Source organism: Octodon degus, unplaced genomic scaffold, assembly GCF_000260255.1.
Source record: "Octodon degus isolate 3935 unplaced genomic scaffold, OctDeg1.0 scaffold00023, whole genome shotgun sequence".
Taxonomy (NCBI): domain Eukaryota; kingdom Metazoa; phylum Chordata; class Mammalia; order Rodentia; family Octodontidae; genus Octodon; species Octodon degus.
This window is the reverse complement of record NW_004524599.1, coordinates 3,569,940-3,578,288: the sequence shown is the minus strand read 5'-3', so window position 1 is coordinate 3,578,288 and position 8,349 is coordinate 3,569,940. Positions and strand designations below refer to the sequence as shown.

Below are 8,349 nucleotides of genomic sequence, written 5' to 3'. Positions count from 1 at the left end.
TGAACTTGAGACAAGCCTGGGCAATTTATTTTTATTTTTAATTTTTAGCCTAGGTAATTTAACAAGACTTTCAAAATAAAACTGAGGGGCCAGGGAGATGGATCAGTAGAATAAGCACTTCCAGAGCTGCCCTGGGCTCCACTTCCACTGCGGGGTGCTGGGGACAAGAAGGGTCCCAAAAGCCAAGGGACCTGGGCTTCAGGCTCATCTGAGATCAATAGAGAGGTGCCTTGTGCAGGTTCCCAAAAAGCCTTATCGACTTTTGAACTCACGATCTTCCTACCTCAGGCGCCGGGATTACAGGAGTTCACTAGTATGCCCAGCTAGCATACCTCTGTGTGTGTGTGTGTGTGTGTGTGTGTGTGTGTGGATGTGGGATGATGGGATGAAACCCAGAGCCTGAGCTAAGCCCCATCCCCAGGCATAGATTTATTTTTATTTATTTATTTATTTATTTATTTTTGAGACAGGAGTCCACTAAGTCAGTCATTGCACTGCCCAGGCTCAACTTTCAGTCCACTTGCCTCATCCCCACTATCTGTCGGTGTTTCTGTCTGTCCGTCTGTCTGTCTCCCCCTTTCTCCTGCCTTCCCTGGCCAGGTTGGACACCAGGGCCGTGGGCAGGCGTTGTGAGGTTCCCAAGCCTCCCGGCTCCGCTGGGTGTCCTGCAGTCCCTGGGACAGATAAGCCCCACGTATCCTGGGGCGGCCAGGCAGAGACCGGGACAAGTCTCCGTGCAGGGCAGCGCGGGCGACGCGGCTCTGTTCTCGGCTGTGCCTCGACCCTGGAGCCGCCTCGCAGAGGGCGACACTTTTCAGCCCCCCGGAACAGAGCTTGGGCCTGGGCTTCCTACCCGCGCCCCCTACCCGCGCCCTCCGGTGAGGAGGAGGTGGGGAGACCTCAGCTCTGGGCTCAGAGAGCAAACGGGGAAAGGTCTGTCTTTTTTTTTTTTTTTTTGTGCGGAACCGGGGATTGAACTCAGAGCCAGGCAAGCGCTTATTCTACTGAGCTATCTCCCCGACCCCTCATCTCCCTTTAAGAGCTTACTAACAATTCTTTGTTTTTTTTTTTTTATATTTATTTATTTATTTATTAAATATGGAACGCTTCGCGAATTTGCGTGTCATCCTTGCGCAGGGGCCATGCTGATCTTCTCTGTATCGTTCCAATTTTAGTATATGTGCTGCCGAAGCAAGCACTGGTTTTATTTTATTTTATTTTATTTTATTTATTTTGGTGGAACCGGGGATTGAACTCAGGCCCTTGTGCTTGCCAGGGAAGTGCTTATTCCACTGAGCCATCTCCCCAGCCCCTGGTTTTATTTTTATAGAGCTTCTCACCAAATTGCCAAATCAATCTGCACTCCTCCTGCCTCAGCCTCCCACAGGGCTATTTCAGCCCTGGACCACCATGCCTGACTTTAAAATAACTGAAAACAAACACCTATGCACAGAGAGAATTACGTACAGAAATGAGGCAAAACAAATAAGCAGAATTTAAAAAAAATTTTTTCTAAGGAAGAGAAGCAAGTGGTTACTAGTTTCTCCCCTTGGCTTAAGTTCTGCAAGTCGCCCTCACCCGTGTGAATGAGTCGCAACCCAGGGAAGTGTTTATCTACACAGGCCATCGAGTCAGCGCTCGCACGCTTTGTCCTCGGATCCCAGGCCTCCTTCGGGTTGCAGAAGTAACGTTCTAGTTACCACAAAGGAGGTGCCTCACTGCGGCAGCGCGGGCCCTGACAACAGGGCGCAGATCCGCGCATCCCCTAAGCGCTTGCACCTTTATTCGATGCAAAACAAGATGTCCCCGGATGCAAATAAAGTGCTTGACATTCTACCACAAGGAGCCGGCTGAAGTCAAACCATACGAGGCTCGAAGTCTTATCGCCATTCGGCCTAGCGTCAATTATTCCCTGCTAGTGACTTTGGTGAGTTGCGCGACCACCCGCTCCTCTCAGCGGGTCTCTCTGCTTTTAAAAGAGTCCGCTCCCTCCCCCACCCCACCCCCAAGAAAAGGGAAGTGGCTTTCCCTTCAGGACGAAGCTGCCTTTTCCTCTCTTGAATTACAGTCCTTCCAAATGGTAAATGCTTTCATTTGCATGTCAAGGAAACGCTCAAATAATTGGAGTTGGAATAAGGAAGATATTTTCGAGGTTGTTGTTTTTCCGGTACCAAGGTTGAAGCCAGGGCCTGGAGCTTGTTAGGCCAGCTCTCTACCTAGGGGGAGCCGTGTCCCCCTACCTGGAACGTTAGAACCAAAGTTCTAAGTATCCTGACAACTTCTAGGAAAGCAGAACGCACACAAATAAGCTATACAAAAAAGAAAATGTCTTGAGTCTGTTTGAGTCTCTGTCTTTCCCCTTTGCCTTCTTGTCTGTGCCCATGCATTGGAGAACAGAATAAAAGCCTCTCAAAGGAACGAAAAGAAGGACCAGGGAGATGGCTCAGTAGGATAAGTGCTTGCCTGGCAAGCACAAGTGCCTGAGTTCAACCCCTGTAGTTGAGGGTCGGGAGATGGCTCATTAGAATAAGTGCTTGCTGGGGCTGGGGAGATGGCTCAGTAGGATAAGCGCTTGACTGGCAAACGCAAGGATCTGAGTTCAATCCCCGGTTCCGCAAAAAGTAAAGAAGTGAGAGGATGGATGAAACAAGAGTAGCGAGGTGGTGGTGCGTGGATGTGATCCAAGCTCTCAGGAGGCTGAAGAAGGAGAGTAGCCATGAGTTGGAGGCCAGCCTGGACTACAAGATGAGTTCAAGTTCTGCCTGATCTATATAATAAGACTTTGTCTTGAATGGAGCCTCTATTGCTGGGAAACTCACCATGCAGGAAGAGTGTGGTTTGCCACTCCGGGCCCTGGCCCTGTTCCGGGCCCTGCATCTGCTCAGGCCCCTGTTCCATTTTAGCCCGTGGTGCTGCCTGTGGGGTCTGCAGGGACTGAGGTTGCTGGGTCTCAGTGTTCCGGGGCTCATCCAGCCGCCTGGGCATGCAGACCCCAGGGCATCCCTTGCACCACAGCAGACATAGTCACACCTGTCCCCTGGAGGCCCTTTGCAGGCACAGGAGATCCTAGGGGGAAAAGCATACTGTTGGCTGTACCTGGAGAGCAGAGAGGTGGGAGGCCAACAAGGAGCACGACCCCTGGGACAGGGCAGAATGGTGGTCCAGGCCTGCAGGAAAGGCAAGAGGATGCTTTGGGAGGAGGTTTTAGAGGGGGCAGGGAGTAGGATGAGGCCACTGTCAGTACTGGGAGAAAAAGAGACAGGGATGGCAGGTCAGGCATGCTGGTCCATTCCTGTAATCCCAGTGATAGAGGGAGAAAAACTGGTCTCAGGTGGGTGACCTCCAAATCATATAGGGAACCTTCAAATGACATAGGGAAAAACGATCTCTGGACCTAACCTAAAACCGAAGAATGAATTTTAGGAACAAATGGAGGTTATGAGCAGAATATATTTATTGAGAGAAAGAAAGCTCCTGTCCCAAGAGAGGGACAGAACGGGGGGGTGGGGTGGGGGGCCGAGCGGGTAGTTTCCTCGCAGGTTGTCTCTTGCAGGGACTTTTATAGAGGAAAACCATGTGGTGAGGCGGATCTAAGGTGGTAGAGAAGACATGGGAACTTGCTTAGCTAGGCATGAGGTGGGACAAAACTATGGTCAGCCAATGAGATTACAAGCACCATTGCTCATGTGAAATTGATTAAATTGGGCTGGGGAGATGGCTCAGTAGAATAAGTGCTTGCCTGTCAAGCGCAAGGGCCTGAGTTCAATCCCTGGTTCTGCAAAAAAAGAAAAAAAAGAAATTGATTAAATCCAGTATCAAGGGGCCCAGGAGATGGCTCAGTGGAATAAACGCTTCCCTGGCAAGTGCAAGGGCCTGAATTCAATCCCTGGTTCCACCAAAATCAATCAATCAGTCAATCAATCCAGTATCAGATGGGAAAGCGAGTCATGTAGCAGGCAGGCACCAATAGGGAACAGGGTCTCTTCCTGTTGGGGGTTGGGCTAGTGACTCATTTGGGCTCTTTCAAGGTGATTGATACTATTTAGGATATCAATTCCTAATGCCCATCCCTAGGGAAGTATGTAGCTGTGCTTCCTCTTTTTGTCTTGGTCTTTTGTCTGTCTCTTCCAAGTTGCAAAGTCACCTTGTCTTCCATCTTGTCTCTTTGAGGGCCTGGTCCTGTCTGACTGCCTATAATATTTCTGTCTAACTTGGCTGCCTGCAACAGTAGCACTCCGGGAAACTGAGGGAAGGCTGAGGCAGGAGGGTTACAAGTTTGAGCCCAACCTAAGTAAATAAACAATTTAGCAAGAGCCTGTCTCACCATAAAGAGGGCTGGGGCGATAGCTCAGTAGAATAAGCACTTGCTTAGCAAGTGCAGGGTCCTGAGTTCAATCCCTGATACTGAAAAAATAAAAAATAAATTCACCAGAGAGAGAGAGAGAGAGAGAGAGAGAGAGAGAGAGAGAGAGTCAAGCACTCAAGAGTAGCTACCTCTCGTGTTTATTCATTACCAGGCATGATTCCAGTGATATAGGGGAATGAAACTCCCAACCTGAAAAGTACCTGGGATGAGTTCATCTTCTCTATAACCAAAGAATGAATTTTAGAAACAAGGGAGGATGGGGGTTAAGGGAAGAATATATTTAGAGTGGGTTACCCAGCAATCTGCCATTTCTAGGGATTTTTACATAGCAAAACCATGAGGTGAGGTGGGTCTAAGGTGGAAAACATGGTTAACTGTCACACAAGGTGGGGCAAAACTAGTAAAAACTCCTAAGATTACAAACACAATTGCTTAAGTAAAATAGATTAAATCGGGATCAAATGGGGAGGAGAGTCACGGGGGCTTCTCCTATAGGGGGCTGGGTTATTATCTCTTCCTGGCTTATTCAAGGTGGCTGATACTATTTAGAATGTCAATTGCTGATGCCCATCCCTAGAGAAGCATGTGGCTGCCTTTGTTTACTCTTCTGTCTTGAGGTTGGGCCTGCAGAGGAAGTGTTTGTCTCTCCCACAGTGGCAAGGTCATCTGTCTTCCATACTGTCTCCTTGGGGGCCTAGTCCCATCTGAACCTCTACAACTTTTTTTTTTTTTTTTTTTTTTTTTTTGCGGAACCGGGAATTGAACTCAGGCCCTTGCGCTTGCCAGGGAGGCACTTATTCCACTGAGCCATCTCCCCAGCCCCCTGTTACTTTAAAGTCTGTAGCTGTAGCCAGGCATAATGGTGCATACTTGTAATCCCAGCACTCGGGAGGCTGAGGCAGGAGAATAGCTGTGAGTTCGAGACCAGCCTGGGCTACTAAGTGAGCTCAAGGCCAGCCTGAACTGCATTTCAAGCCCCTATTTCAAAAACAGTCAAATGAAATGAAATCTGCACCTGCACTGCCTATGGGCCCCTTCTGCTCTTGGCTGATCTAAGGCTATAGAAGTAGCCACACTTGATCTTGTGCAATGTGTAGGACTGAGTCTTCTCCTTCAGCTTCTCTTTGTCTTTTTCCTTTCAACACTAGACCTAAGTTTTAGAAGGGACAATGTAGTATGACACTGCCTTAAAAAACAAGGCCCTTTTTTTTTTTTTTTAATCAATTTATTCCCCTGCGTTTAGTACAGAGGACACAGGGTCTACAGGCTCTCACTCCATAGATCAGATTTGTAGTGAACCACCTATTTTCAGCCTCCCAAGCGCTGGGATTACAGGCATGCCCACGCCCAGTCTCAATCGTCCTCTCAGTGGACCCCAGGGGTGGGGCTGGTACCGAAGGCGGGGATTGAACCCCTACGGCTGTGAGCACTTTTAACCTGCTGAGCTATCAGGCCGGCCCAAAGATAGCTCTTTGACACAGTATAAGTGGTGTGTGTGCCCAGAGGCCCAGCTACTTGGGGGAAGGATTGCTTGAGCCGGGAATCCAGGGGCAGCTAGGGAAAAAAAAAAGCAAACAAACAAGCAAAAAGAACCCCTCAAAACCTAGAAAACTTTCACATTTCTAACAGTCTTCCTTTTCCTTAAAGTCTAGTTCTGGGGGGGGGGGGTATTGGAGAGTAAAGCCCAGCTTGGGCTATAAAGTGTGCTCAAGGCCAGCGTGGACTACACAGCAAGACCCTGTCTCAAAAGACCAAAAAAAAAAAAGGAAGAAGAAGAAAGAAGTTTACTAGAGAAGCCTTTGTTTTTGGCGGAACCAGGCATTGAACTCAGGTCCTTGCGCTTGCCAGGGAAGCGCTTATTCTACTGAGTCATGTTCCTGCCCCCTTACTAGATAAGTTTGGAAACTGAAATTGTTTTGTAGGGTCCGGGAGATGGCTCAGTGCAATAAGTGCTTGCCTGACAAGTACAAAGGCCTGAGTTGAATCCCCGGTTCAGCAATAAATAAAATTGTTCTGTTGTTTGCATGCATGTGTATATTGGAAACAGACACTCCCTACATAGTGCAGGCTGGTCTTGAACTCACTATGTAGCTCAGACTGGCCATGGCTTCTTGGTGCTCATCTTGCTGTAGGCAGCTGAGTAAGATAGAAATATAGGCCATCAGACAGGGCTAGGTGCTCAAAGGACCCAATATGGAAGACAAGATGACCTTGCCACTGTGGGAGAGACATTCTCTCTGCAGGCCCAACCTCTAGACAGAAGAGCAAACAAAGGCAGCCACATACTTCCCTAGGGATGGGCATCAGGGATTGACATTCTAAATAGCAATCAGCCACCTTGAATAAGCCAGAAAGAGATACTAACCCAACCCCCTACAGGAGAAGCACCCCTGCTCCTCCCCATTTGATTCTTTTTTTTTTGGCTAACTGGGGATTGAGCTCAGGCCCCTGCACTTGCCAGGGAAGCGCTTATTCCACTGAGCCATCTCCCCGCCCCCCATTTGATTCTGATTTAATCAATTTTACTTACGCAATTATGCTTGTAATCCTAGGAGTTTTTACTAGTTTTACTAGTTTAGCCCTGCCTCGTGTGACAGTTTCCATGTTTTCCACCTTAGACCCACCTCACCTCATGGCTTTGCTCTGTAAAATTCCCTAGAAAAAGCAGAATCCTGGGGAACCCAGGTGCTTATTCTACTGAGCCATTTCCCAGCCCCAGGCACAGAAGCTTTTTTTTCCAACAATAAATATATTGTGCTTTTAACCTCCGTTGTTCCTAAAATTCATTCTTCAGTTTTAGAGGACATAAATTCTCACCAGACACGGTGTTGCACACCTGTAATCCCAGCACTTGGGAGGCCGAGACAGGAGAATGGCTGGAAGTTCAAGAGGAGCCTGGGACTACACAGTGAGCTCAAGGCCAGCCTGAGCTCCACAGCTAGACCCTGTCTCAAACAGACAGTGAGAGAGACAGAGAAAGAGAGAGAGAGAGAGAGAGAGAGAGAGAGAGAGAGAGAGAGAGAGAGAGAGAGAAGCAGGCAGCAGGCACTCATCCAAGGTATCTTTCAGGTTGGGATTTTCATTTCCCTCTGTCAGTCCAGCCTGTCTTCAGAGTGCTGGGGCTGCAGACGTGGGCCACCACACCCGGCAGGGAATCGGAATGGAAATTTAAAAAAAGGTTTCTTCCACACTTTCTTCCAAGTCATTCCATGAGGCACTCAACTTAAATGGCCACCCATGGGTCCTCTGGCCTTCATGCCCACCAGGGTGTCCTCCTGAGAGCTGTACCCTGAACTCCTGCTAGAGGTCTTGGGGAAGTCCAAGACGTTGTTACTGTTAAGCCCCTGTTACTGCTGGCCCCAGGAGCCTGCACTGGCCCAGAGCACTCAGAACCTAATCAGGCCTCTGCTTTGTTGTATCTTTTGCCTGCGTGACTATCTTTCCTTTCAAGTACCCAGCAGAGTCCCACAACACAGGGCTATGTCATCACTGTCTTTCTACATTCTTGGACTCCTACCCAGTGTTCTACTGAGTCGCAATCTATCTTCAAGAAGTGGAGAAAAAAACAAATGGGTCCTTAACTTCACATTCAAGTTTTGACCAAATAAAAAGATAAAAGTAGCCTCTGTGCACAATTCCATGAGTCTTGAAAGTAAGCACATTTGACTGTGTAGGGCCAAACCCAGCTTCCTCCTTTCCTTTTCTTTCTCTTTCTTTGAGAAAGCTCTTGCTAGGTAGTGCAAGCTGGCCTGGAACTCACTATTGTACCTTCACAGCAATCCTACTGCCTCAGCCTCCCTGAGTGCTGAAATCACAGGAACGCACCACCACACTGGACTGGCCTGAATCATGCTTCTTCTTATTTATTTATTTATTTATTTATTTTTTTTTTGTGTGTGTGTGGCCAGCTCAGCCCACCAGGGGGCGGGGCTGGCTGGCATGTGGTGCTGGGGGATTGAACCGCGGTCCCTGTGCTTTGCTTC

The 8,349-nt window shown here is 48.5% G+C and overlaps 1 non-coding gene across 1 annotated transcript; it reads right to left on the bottom strand.

The window, feature by feature from the left end:
* Positions 1–1,092: 1,092 nt before the first annotated feature.
* Positions 1,093–1,199, bottom strand: LOC111815903. Its single transcript, XR_002820529.1, has one exon. It is a non-coding gene; the product is annotated as a U6 spliceosomal RNA (small nuclear RNA).
* Positions 1,200–8,349: the final 7,150 nt, after the last annotated feature.